A 13,872-nucleotide genomic window follows, 5' to 3' on the forward strand; every position below is an offset into this window, starting at 1 on the left:
AGCCCAGCAATTATAAATATATTGCAATATGCCACTTGTAAATTTGAAAGAATCCAAGTTTCACCCAAGTTTTAAACAACATTCCAAAATGTGCAATACTAATTTAATTGCTGTCGTTTGTTCAAAGCATGGAAAAAGAAAAAAAGCTTTACAACACAAAAAGATATTCTGCACCCTACATCATTACGTTTATATTGTTTCACTAAACACAAAGAAGGGTTGCAAAACAAGGCAAGGTATTGCATCTGAAGTAAAGCTTAGAAAACCTTTAAGCAACACACACAGTACAGTTCTCAGCATTTTTGATGTTTGTGCCAGGGAACACTAAACAAGGTTTAGCACAGTAAGTCCTCCATGATAAAATCACCTAATCAAACTTCTTAAGACACAGTATCCTTCTAGGAAATCATAACAATATCAATCAATATTTCCTGGCTCTTAGAGTGTGCACATATGGAAGAAGTAGCCATTAAATTGAAAATCCTCTTTTAACTTGTAAACGTCCAAACTGACTATTAATAGAGAATGTGTGTATGTGTACATACATGCAAGTTTCCCCCCACCCCCCCTTTGGCTTGGCATCTTGAAAAATGTTTCAGAAGATTGATTTTGATTCTTCCACATCCCTGAGGCTTTTAAATGAATCCTGTGAGGTCACTTTCTTATGAGATCAAACAGAGTGGTTAAGCAAAAGAAGTCAGGCTTTGTTCAGAAAGGAGTCTGTTACTAATCCTTTTTAAAAAACCCTGCAAGGTCAGCCTGTTCTGATTTCTGCTGCCAACTGTGTGTCAGCAACTGCATGGCCAAGATGAGTTAGATTTTCTGTCTGAAGATAGCAGCTGATGGTAGCTCCTATAAAGTACTGGAGCTTGTGGAAACAGAAGCACAACACAACTCAGTCACCAGGCATATTGCCATCATGGGACATACCCTGCTAACACCTCGTAGCACACAAGTACTAATTGGTGGCACCTTCAAACTACTTGGAAGGATGGACTGAACAATTTAAAGAAAGATGGACAATGTTACTGAACGCATTGATGGACCATGATAAAAGCGGTTAGAACACACAAAAGCTGTATTTTCTGACATGAAAAACATACAATATTCACAACAAGTTGCTCCACACAATTCACAGAACCAGGGTGGCACATTGTAAGTGTGCATTGCACAATAGTCTCACATTGAGTAGGGAAACTGATCACAGTGGCGAAATCACTGCTTCCTGCTTTGTGAACACCTAATTTTTTTCAGTAGAAGCAAAAGGAGGAAATTAGTATGAGAGTGTCCCATATTCCCTTCCCACCACTTTTTTTTTGCTGTACAAATCTGTCTATTCTCAGCAATAGTACACCTCTTCTTCAGGGAAGAGACCAGTAAACAGATGAAAGAAGCTGTCTGGATTCAGTTCTGCTCAACAAAGCGTTTCAAACAGAGCTTGCTCCTGACTACTCCAAAAAGAATCTGCCCATAAGGCTCCATAAATCTGTCCTACCCCAACTTTACTATGTCCAAAAAAAAAAAATTCTAAACAAAGAAGAAAGTTCTCCCTATAATCTCTTTGCTCATCTGCAGTTAAGGTTAATACTCACCTATCACACTGGTTAGGAGCTCAACAGCTTTGAGTTTCTTTTCGAAGGCGCAGTAGAAATGCAAAAGTCCAGCCACCTTGATAGCAAATAAGAAGTGCCAAAGTTTTGTCAAGTAGTAAGTACGCTGGCACTCTGCATCGTAAGTGCAGGTATGGAGTAGATAAAACAGATGACAATGTTCAACTACAGTCTTGTAATTAAGTTACCACATGTCATTGCTGTGTTCTAAAAAGAACATCTCAGATGTTCAACAGACATTCAATACATCAGGTTGGATTTCAGCCAATGTTTAGGGTGTTGAAAGATACGCTCTTTGTCCAACTAGTTACAGAAACAAACATGAGGTTTAGACTCTGCTCCAAATATTACAAATGAGGGACATCTTGACTCTGTGTTTTGGTTCCTCTAGATTCCCACTGACTGATGCCCAATCAGCCTGACAAATGATGAGGCTCAGGCTTTGCTGCCTCTGTCATAGCATACTAATTTTACCCAAAGCAAATCTACCTTCTGCTGGTGCAATCTAAGATCCATATGTGGCATCTTGTATCTTCAATCAACTGCTAAAATAGGTTCCATTCATTTACTCCTTATCACAAAAAGGTCAAGATTCAAATGCCTTTTTTTGTATTTGTTTTTTTTTTTTTGTTTGGTTGGTTTTTAACTAGATTTTTGATCACTCTTCAACACAAGTTTGCATTCAAAAAATAGGTTTGCTAAGTTGTAACACTTGAAGCCATACATCAGAAGAAATATATTTAAATAATTTGGAGAAGTAATCGCTTCCCCTGTTCACAGTACCCGAGATACTTGGGCCTATTAAGTTTAGTTTCTACCTCTCTAATCTATGGTCTTCAAAAGATGATATAAGGTTATAAATAGACTGCAGCAACTTCAGCACTGACACCAGACAAATGACTAAAATGATGAACACTACTTCCAGTAATTTCAGCTTCTAAAACATGACCACAACACCCCAGTGGATATGGAAGCTTTGCAATTTCCCTGCTTCCAGGCCAGGTTTCTTCCAGCTCCCCAAGTACTGACAGGTAACCGCTTGTCAATTTTAAAGGAAAGTCCTTTGGAAAACAGACTAGTTAAACAGAAAAACAGAACCAAACCTAAAACAAAACCATGAAAACACACCTCCCTCAGGATACCAACATAACGGGAAAAATCCAGCAGACCCAAAGTAGGTATACCTGTTCCTCTCGCTTCCGTATAAGTTCCATTATGTTTGCCATTAGAAACCACTCGTTTTAACATTTTCCTGTGCCTCAGTGAACAGAAATTACCATTCTCTTTATTCTTTCGGTACTAGAGCCTTGCTTAGGTATACAAAGAAACAGATCACTGATCATCGCATAAAGCTACAACTGTTTTGTTGCTTTGTTGCGTTTTTTTTCTCTCATTTTCTCTTACAATCACCCACAAGCCTCTCAAACTCAGTAGACTATTTTCTCAATATTGGTTTTAAAACCACCTGGGAGAGCAGAATCCTAGGCTATTAACTTGGAATTACTTTTGCTTTAACAGACTATATCCTCTGACTGTTTTCAAAATGTGCCCTTAGTAGGCTGGTAACCACCTCCTGCTCCTGGTAGCAGGGCAGCACTGCGGGCTGTAGCACGAACCACATCCATCCATCCAAGTGCCGAGAGACTGGAGAGAGCATGTCCTTCTAACTCCGAGTAGCACACGGCATTTAGTACAGCACACGCTATCCAACCCTTTTTTTTATTTGGCTCGTTTAATTTTCAGCATGTGTAAACCTGTGAGTAAGTTGAGGGCATTATTAAATCAACACTTAGAACTTCTTCCTAACAAGATCATTCGATATCAGACAGAAGAGACTGAGAGACTGTTGTCTCACAGGCACTCAGTAAAAGCGTATTGGTACAGGACCACAGCTGAAAGAAATGCTGCCTTTTTATAAAGTTAACAACGTGGCTGATTAAAGCATTCTACCAGGTACATTTGTTCACCGTAACTGCTGTATTTATCTGCAGCCTTATTACTTCACACACTCCTCCTCCTCTTTGTATGAAATAACAATCTGTTCACCTCCGTCTGCCAATATTCTTCCTTTTTCTTCTGGTACATTTTTCCATGAGGTACTGGGCTCCAACGAGTACGTGCAAGCACTAGGAAAAATTTATACCAGCACAGCCTACTATACCGCCTCAGGCACCCTGTATACCTGGTGCTAGTTAACACATACCTTTTTTACAAATAGCTTGTAAATATCTGAAGTGGTAGACAAGTCCATCCCCTGTATAAGCCCATTCACTTCAATGTCATTTGGGGCGGCTAAGAATGATGTTTGATTGGATTCATGCCCACAAGCTAATAAAGGGACTACTTCCATTTCTCGGTATTTTATCCTGATGAAGAACAACATTCTTTTATAAGCTGAATTTTTTTTTTCTTCACATCAATCCAGAGTTAGGGATATAGCTGAGATCAGAAAAGACTATAGTTAAAACTAGTGAAGTCTGTCCTGTTCTCATTTAATAAATGTAACTATTTATTTAATGAGAAATAAAACTTGAGATATAATCAAACTGACCTCCAAATACTTGACAAACAGCAATCGTAATAATACAGATGTGTATCGACTCCATCTAGAAGTTTGCTTATTACCATGTTTATTAAGACGCTAGAAAGGCTTTTAGAATCAGCTGGCTGAGCCTACAAGACCACTTGCTTTTTGGAAACTCACCCCAGCAGAGCAGAGAGCAGAGCGCTGGGCACGCGTCCGCCAAGAGGTGATTTAGCAGATGATCCACTCACATTTGCAAGGACCAATCCCTCCTGATAACAAGGATATTCCTTTCAATACTCGGGTCTTCACGCAACATACACGGGATAGCATGATTCTGAAGTAGCAGTGAAAAAAATTTTCTTTTTTTCTATGTGATTCATCCCACTTTATGTCCAGCAGCCTGGAGCCAATTATGGCAAGGAGAGGCTGTGGTGGCATATAGCAAGTACTATGCTTTTTCACAGTGTTGATCTTCATTACAGTTTTTTCCCTACACACTTTTTTGAGTGGTAACTGTGCAAAATTAAATGCTGGTCTGGCATTTAGAGTTGCATATGTAAACACCTTACAGTTCACAGGCACGTGGCAGTTTGTCACACACTATAGACGACTGCAACTAACACCTTTATTCCTACCGTTTTCCTTCAAACAAGACTGTTTTCTGTACACAGCTTCTTAGACACCAAATCCCTGCGTATCAAGGATGCTCAATAAAATCTGCAGTTCTAAGACATTGGCACATGTACGCTGGAGTACAGGCCACTGAATTTTTCTCAAGAATACATATAATTTAGTCATCAAAATGATTAAGTATCAGCATTTGTACATGTTGCAGTATAAATACGAACCGATAGGTTCTTGTTTTGAATAATACCACCCTTTCTTGTATTTCCAACTCAAGCGTCCAAAACTGGGTTTATCACAAAAATGATTAGGTACACTTTCACTACCCTCTCCTCCATTAAAAGGGCCTTAAAATAATTGCCATCTCTCGGGAGAATAAAGCCAGTACAGTCACAGCACACTAAACAAGAAACATCAGTTATTTTTGTTCCATCCTAGAACACAATCCTTATTGACATAATTATTTTAAAAATAATTATTATAAACTTATCTGGTTTCACAATAATGAAGTACTAGCCTACTTAAATAGGCAAGAGGTGATTCTTTTGCATCCTAGCCAATGCACAGTTTGTAAGCAGCCTCCAGTACTGGGTTAGCTGTAACTAGGGTGAATTTAATTAAGATTGCTAATATGTAGACACTTATAATTAGGAACATTTATTTCCCTCTTGCATAAGTCTTACTATAAAACCATCTATTCTGAAGGGTGATGTACAATAATTTACAGTACACATGAATGCACTTGTATCATTTGTGCTTACGAGTCACTTTCAAAATCTATAGAAAAAAATCCACACAGACCAAAAGCAGAAATAAAGAGCAGCAGAAAGACGTGAAGCTGCATATGACAGAAGGAAAAAAATCTTTTACATGAAATCATAAAATTGATGGTTTCACTGAATCTTTTCTATATTTTCCACATCAATAAATTGGTTCCCAGAATTTCTCAAGAAACTACAACTCGCATTAGAAAATCAGCCACATTTATAACTTCACAACACAATAATCATAGTAAAACCAAATCTAAATAGTGACATCTATACATATTGGATTTGAAGCTCATGAAAGAGGAAAAATACAAATGGACAAAGTATGAAATTACACAGATATAGCATAGGAGATTTACAGCAAGGTAAATCCTATTTATTAAAACAATGGTCCAAAGACATATGTTCTATTCAATGCAGCATCTGGGAAAACACTTGCTAATCCTAGTAGTCTGAAATTGTTGTTTAGGTTGTTTTTTTTTAGAATGGCAACAACCTAGCTTTTTACATTTTAAGATGTAAAAAAGATATGTTTTATTTTTTAAAAAGGCAAAAGTTCTTAACATATATATTATTAGAACATTGACAGAACTATAGCATTTAAGTATTCATCTCAAAACTTAGTAATGCATTAAAAAGCTAGTGTATTATACTGTTTAACATATGTTTTCAGTAATCAGAACAGATCAGTTTTAAAGAACATGAATGTTTTATATATATACACATATGTTCTAGAGAGTTAGTTTTTTAAAAAAAAAAAACAGGCTTACATTTTCCTTCTTTCCAACTATCAGTATGGACTTTCTTAAATAGGAGTTACAACACAGAATTATAGAAGTCATAGTTCATATCTTGTTTCCTACAGCAACGTGCTGAGGTAGGTAAAAAATACTAAACATGTAAGCAGTAATAGAGGAAAATACTGTACAAGATGGTTCTATAAATAAGACTGCAACACCACTGTCAAAGAAAGTAACCTATAGAGATGGGGCATTCTTTAACACCATATGATAAGCACTATAAGAAATTCCGTCCTCTGCTGAGAGTTACAAAACCCCCAAATCCCAGAACTCAAATTAAAATGGAGTCTAACACAAACATTTCTACTACTCCCTTGTATAAACATACAGCGTTATATTTAATAACTGATCCACGTATACCTGGAAGGCTACAACCTGTTTTCCAAGTTCACGTTTCTTATTTCAACTTCCTACATTCCTTCCATACATTTTGCTTTTAAAACATTTGAACTTCACCATCATACCCTCCCCATAAAACAAAAGGCTAAAGAAAACTTCAGAGCAGATTTCAACACTCTTTCAATATTCATTTGGGGTAATTTATTCTTGAATGGTTGAACTTACTATGCCTGTGTATGGCCCATGCTACTGAAAATGAAGCAGATCTACTAAATCAAGACCCCAAGAGGTACCATTAAAATAACTGAAAAAGGCTAGAGAGGACAATTGCATCTGCTTAATAGATGATCTCTGGCAAACCTGGATTTAACCCTGAAGGGAGAGGATCTTTAACCATATTTCAAAAATGTAAATAGCAGGTACAGCCATTTCAAAACACTGGGTTAGAAGTGAACCACTGATGGCAGCGAGGGTGGGTCATAGAGGACAACCTAACTGCACGCTCACTTCTATTTTATTCTGATTTTTCCCTGAAGTGGAACAGCACTGCAGTATGGTTTAAAAGAAAGCTCCTAGTAAGGGTGATGTGGAACCACTAGAATTCAGCTGAAAAAACTGCCCAGCGTGGTTGTCACATATACCCTGACACCACAAACACGATGCAAACTTCTGCATTCTCCTTCCTCTGGCTACAAGTGGATAAGCACTTAGCTCTTCTGCCAAACGTGGCAAGTCATGCAATGGGCTCCTGCACTGCATAGTGCATGAATGAAATATTAAACTCCTCCTGTGCTGACTATAATGTTTGCAAAACTATTCAAGTAAATAATAAGCAATTAGTGCACCTTTAGGTTCTGATCAAGCATATATACAACAACAAAAACACAGCGTTATTTTGCCTTATTGATATTATATTGCTTAAGACTGCATTTCATATTTTTGTGTTAGTATTTATGTACATAAAGGACAGATTACACTTTAATATGACAAAGCATTCAAACAAAATGGAAGAGATTCTTGACTCATCACAGACAGAATTCGTAGCATCCTGCATTGCTTCTTGTATGCAAAGTGGGGCTTTCTGTTATTTTTTTCACTGCTAAACATAGACTTAATCACTTTATTAAGTTAAATGCTTAAATACCCATAAGCATAAACACAATCATCATCTATACATTTCTAATATACAAATCATTCATTTGCCAAAAAGGTAACACCCTGAAAATGGTTCATGGAAAGAAACCTACCAAACAATAAACTGATCACTACTCCCACTTCTGGAATCCTCAACACAGATATCAGAGACGTGATGACAGATGAAGAAGGAAAAGGTACTCACAAATAACACCTTCTGCAAGCCATCCTTGAATGTGTTGTGGATTTGGAATTTATATTTTCTTTCACGCAATCTGAGGTAGAAAAGCTCTTTCTTAAGGAAAAAAAAATAAAAATCACATGAACAGCTTTTGCATGCTCATTCAAGATCAGCCACGGTGAAACATCACAGATAAGTAAGCTGGTGATGTAACCAGCATCAAACGCTGCATCAGATAAACCCAAAGGCTCTACAGGGTTATATTTTGCAAAGCCAAAAGGTTTTTCCCGGAGAGGAGGTTTAGCAAGCATAAACCGGCCACACTGTTTTCACATTCCTGGTGGGCTTGCTTTCTGCTTCCAGAAGTCACAAATCTGTATTTATTGTTAAACTTCATCACAAGAAAAAACAATATGCTTTCTCATTTGATATTTAGGCTGCAATATAAAAGCACCAAATGTTGCGGTTTTGAATGCACCATCTCTGTACGAACACTGTAGTACAGTCCAAACCAAGAAAAGGCCATTGGTCCTTTTATCTCCATGGTAACAGCAGCATCTGTGAAGACGAACCGTATTCCCTCTTCCCTGCGAAGTCAATTTATAGTCACATACTATGACATAAACTGATAAGACAGCAAAGCTAATCAGCAGCTGGGAGAAACAGTATGAGATTAAGCTCCTGTTCAAGAGAATACTGTTTTGTATGTAGTATTTCTCATGTAAAAGTTACAGAATGAATAACCAAACCAAGCTGTTCCAGGTTGGGAATTTGTGAACCTCCCAGTTTAGCTCAGAAGGATAGTGGCTGAATATTTTTTTATAGAATTAGCTTCTTGTTTATAACTCCAGTTATACCCTGTTAATAAACAGGTAGAGAGTATAAAACAAAGCTATTCTTTGAAAAAAAAAAAAACAAACAACCAACCCAAAACAACAACCAAACAAACAAACCAACCAAAGAGCTGTTATTTAAATATTACCTTTTCCCTTCAAAAGACTTGTCACATCATTACTAAAAACAGCAGAGTGAGAAGTTTCACAACTCTACAAACTATTGCCCTCCTGTGTCCCCTCTCTCCCCTTCTGAGCACCATCAGTGGTGCAAACGTGTCAGCAGCACCATGCTTGTGCACTAACAGTCTGTCTCCAGGGGAATGACCATATGCACAGGCTTTATGAGTCACCTAATCTTGCTTTTATTTTATTCCTGTCCATAGTGGTCCTTTGTAAAAACCAAAATCAAACAAATCACAACAACCACGAAACCCCTCACAATAAAAACCCAAGAAACAAAAATCACACTACAAAAATTTTTTTTCCTCCCCTTCCCTGCTTCTTGCCCCACGCCAATGCTCAGCACTCAGGCCTCGCGTTATCAAGACAGCCAAACTTCCTCCCTTGCTTCATGAATCAATATAATGACCATCTGCTTGCATTATTAAGTTAAATATATACCAGAACACACTGATGAGGGCAGCTCATTTGCCGTGGTCAAGTGATCAGTTCATAGCTGTTTCATGGCCAGTTGTAATATTTCCAGAATAAGAGAGCAGGTGGTCAGCCAAATGCTACTTATCACAGCATTACCTATGAAATTCCCCAGGCTAAAGAGAAGCATGAACTGTCACAGACGCTGCTAAATAATGTAAACTTTCAAAAAAAAAAGTGGCAAGGCAGGAGTTATTGACTATCTTTGGTCCAAACTGATTTGCAAATGAGTATACTCTGTGCCAAAATACCCTAAGGTGCTCCCTTTTGGTCAGTCATCTGCCTGAAGCTAAAGTTACATCTACAACCTCCCGTTTACGCCTGCTTACTGGCCATACTAATTCCTGCTACACTGGAAACCAATATAAGAATTTCATCTAGCAGACATACACCTAAGTTTACCTGTTCAGCTTCACTTTCCATCCTGACAAATGTAAAATTGATCATTTGTAGAACTGTCACGGTAGCCACAGCCCTGCAGTCTTTATATGCTTTAGTGTTACAGCAGTGCAACGGGAACCCTTAACTAGCGGAGACAAAAGCCCCAGAATTCTCCACACACACACCCCCCGCCCCGAACCAGTCTGTAACGCTTATGTACTGTGTCAACAGGTCTCAAGCAGCATTCATTTTAAGACAGCTGCATCTAAACACACACTTGATGCAGCACAGCCCCACACAGCAGAAAGCGACCTACACAGAATCCGGCCTAATGGGGCAAGTCCGAAATAGCTTTGTTTATTTCATTCACAAAACCTTTGCTGTGAGCTTGATCCTGTAACTACAACTCGCGTGGCCTCACGGCATGGATCAGACAGCTCAGCAAAACACCCCCATTCCACAGCGAAGGCCTGACGCGAAGCATCCATACCTTGAAACACATATACAACACTGCAAGACATTAACATGATTACTTGGTATCTGTTAACTCAGGAAGCTAAATATCTTTTCCACAATTTAAGATAATTCAGTGAAATACAAATTTAAGACAAGTGAGTTTCCCACTGCACTGAAGACAGCCTACAAGTATCCTCTGCTCCAGAGAAGCTTTATAATGATTCAAATATTGCCTCATTTTTAACAGATACAAAATACAGAGCACTGAAGAAATAGTATAATTTTAGAAGGTGATTGAGTATTGTGAATTTGCACATCTCAGCCAAAGCCCTCTAAGAGGCATCAATTCATCACACAGATAAATGCCTGCTAAGAAAATAAAAACATTCCATAAAGAGTCCCATAAAACAGCTTTCCAACCTATTGTAAAGTCAAGCAGCTTAAGCACCACTGGTGTATGAGGAAGCAAATATACAGTCTTGTCAGCTTGGTCTGATTCTTCTGTTTTTAAATTCAGTCTCTGCAGATGTCTGGCAGCACAGTGAATACGGCTGAATGAGAGGCGAAGAGTAAGTTACAAAGGTATTCAGTAAGGTGCTCTCTGAATGATCATTGATCCAGTCAAAGAGGAAACCCTTTGGTCAGTTAACTGGATCTACTAGTCCTGTGAAACAGTTAATCATTTAAGCTATTTTTTGACAAGCACAGTTTTGAGGGGCGTGAAAAACAAGACTGAAAAGTCAAATCAATAAGCCAAAGCAAACTGCAAAAGAAAGATGGATTGTCTAGAATCCAGCACTACTAATGCTACAGGAAGGCTCTCGGCTGCTGCGTGTGCACCGAGTTGTGTCGCCACACAGGCTCAGAGCTGATGCCCACTGCTCATTCACTGAGGCTTCCTACAGGAAGGTACTATAGTACCAACGTATCCAAAAGCAGTAACCCAGCCTGCAGGTCAGTATATGAAAGATGCACAAGTAATTGAAAAGCTGTACCTCCGTATTCTGTAATGAATGTCACCGAAATTTTAATTTTAGGCAGGATAATAGTCACAAAGCTTTTATAGTGCATAGCATTTTCTTGTGTGTTCGGTAGAAGTTTTCAGTTTGGTTCTGGTTTTTGTTTTGAGGTGTCCAAATACAATGAAAATTGAAAAAAAAAAAAAAACCACACTATCTGGCTCTAAACTCATCTGAGCTCTTACTGTTTTACTCAAGGTAACAGGCTAACTTGCATAGTTTATGTTAAGCATGTGCTCAAGCTGCTGTTTGAGCCAACATATCTTTAGTTCACCATCTTCCTCTGTTCTCCCCTAAAACAATATGAAGTTTGCCTGATGAGTAAGCATAGGATAAAGTCTGTCCACGTTTGTATCTCAGCAGAATGAATTAAAATGTTTTGCAGTTGATTGAATACTACAAAGTGAAAAGTTAGTAACCGCACAAGGCTATTTAGCCTTAGCTTTTGAAGTAGAAGAAAGGCTTTCCTTCCTAAAAAAAAAAAATATAGTAAGTAGGGCAGAATTGGGAACACCAGGGTTGCAGTTTTCCCTAGCTTTACAAAGTCTACTCAGCAAGATACTTGTACAGCATGTTACTCAATGCCACTATATGCAAAGACATAGACAGAAGATACCCAAATCATTACCCCAATAAGTTTGCAATCTAGAAGTATTAAATACAAAGACTCTGAGCCCACTGAAATGACTGGAAAGAATTCCCACGGGCTTCAGCAGGGGCAGCATGTCACAATAAGCAATCAGTTCTACCAAGTCCTACCCACATTAATGACCTGCCAACATCAATAACCAGCACCACCAGTGAACTGCCTCTAAAAACTACTTTTCTCTGCTGAGATTTCTGTTCCTTCCATTACGGCAAGAAATAAAGAGATCATCTGAGCAGCATCACGCAATATCATATAGGACAGCTTCTGCAGGATCACCGCAACTTAGGCACTGCAATTCATATACCAGATGACATTTACAAACCAAAATCACTCCCTACTGCTTGCTGGCTTGTTTGTTTTAAATTAAGGCCTGAATTTTTCTTGAATGTTTTGGGATATACTACTACGCAAAGCCATTTGTTACCATTTATTGTATTTTCATGCTTATTATTAACATGTTGAGCTCTGCGTGATTAAGATGCTTAGCTATTTACTCATTTGAGAAAACCAGAGCAAACCAGGCTTGCGGTTGAAGTTAAAAGTGAAGTCACATGGGATAAAGCACACATCCCTCACCCTGCCCCCATGAGGCCTTGACCTATCTTCTCAAATACATAACCAGCGTGCTCCAAATAGGAAAAGAATAACTATCAGAACCATTTTAAAACTTCATGTTGATATCATGAGTGTGACTAGGAGCAGCTGTGTTGCATGCTATTACCATGATCAGGTTTTTTTGCTCTACAGTGGTGTTTAATGACAGTCTCCGACCCTTCGTTTCAAAGATCCCCCAATTTTTTTCAAAAATTTTCCTCAGTGGACTAAACAGTTTGATACATTTTTCTACTTGCATCATTATCGCTGCCCCAAAAGCGAGTTTATCATTTTAAGACCAATTAGTAAATATGGACATCCAGGACATTCTCTAAACGTCGGGGTCAAGAAGTATGTCTATGGCCTCAGAATGATACTTACAGAGTACACAGAGCCTGATCCGGACAGAGTTCAGTGCCCTTACCCCGTTACAGTGTCAATGTCCCTGGGAGCCCTGGAATAGGGGGCTGTGCCGGGGCTCCCAGCAGCGGGAAGGCTCAGCAGCTGCGGTTCACCTGCTGCCACGTCTCCACACGGTGCCACGAGCCCAGCGTCAGCACTGGTACGTAACGGAGCACTTTGCTCTCGCGCTATAACTACGGGAGCGAGCATTACAGTCCACTGTCCCTCAGGAATGATTAACAGCATCGCATCCCAGCTGACGATCATCGCCTGGGAGATACGAACCGCACACCTCTCCCTGCCCTGCTCCTGCTTCGTTTGTGCTGAAATGGAAGTTTAACCTACCCGGTACCAACACGTGCCACATCCTTAAAGTTTGTTACTATGAAATTAAGAAGAAAAAGTACAAAATGGCTTGATGAGAGCATTACCCCTGCGTATGGGGTTGGAGGGGACAAAGCTGACAACATTTATATAAGCAACCAGTGATCTGAGAGACCATACAGATTATTTTTATAGGGAAAATGGCTATTACTGGCCAAAAACTCCCACATGCTCACACTGCCACCTGAGACTGAACCATGCCCGAGAGCCTGGGGCTTGGCCTGTACCTATGGAGCTTCCCTTTGGCACCAGAGAGCACGGCTGTGCCAGGGACCCATACTGTGCCCGAGGATGCCACGGCTGAGGCCAGCCCCCAGCCCCAGTAATCACCCCAGTGGCCAGAGCCAAACACCGGGCATGGAGGTCAAGGGGTCCATACTGCTGGGGAGGGAGGGAGGAGGAGGAAAGCAAGAGCCACCGCACTCCAGCAGCTGGCCAAGGCCACCCGCCATAAGAACCTAATTCTGTATCGCTTATTGTGCTATGTGCTTGCACTTTTATTACACAAAATGTGA

General features: G+C 39.4%; 1 protein-coding gene across 5 annotated transcripts in view; it reads right to left on the reverse strand.

Annotated features, from left to right (window-relative positions):
- Window positions 1-13,872, reverse strand: part of IQSEC1 (IQ motif and Sec7 domain ArfGEF 1) — a 357,209-nt gene that overhangs the window by 181,211 nt on the left and 162,126 nt on the right. Inside the window, exon 1 of one of the 5 annotated variants that reach the window (XM_080386137.1) lies at window positions 8,007-8,022. The exons of 3 other annotated variants lie outside the window; for them this stretch is intronic. The gene's annotated coding sequence lies outside the window, so the exon portion shown is untranslated. Of the gene's footprint in view, window positions 1-8,006; window positions 8,024-13,872 lie in introns of those variants that run through there. One more of the 5 variants, XM_080386142.1, reaches the window with a different exon arrangement.

The sequence above is a fragment of the Falco punctatus genome, assembly GCF_963210335.1.
Source record: "Falco punctatus genome assembly, chromosome: 4".
In the NCBI taxonomy this organism is placed as follows: Eukaryota; Metazoa; Chordata; class Aves; order Falconiformes; family Falconidae; genus Falco; species Falco punctatus.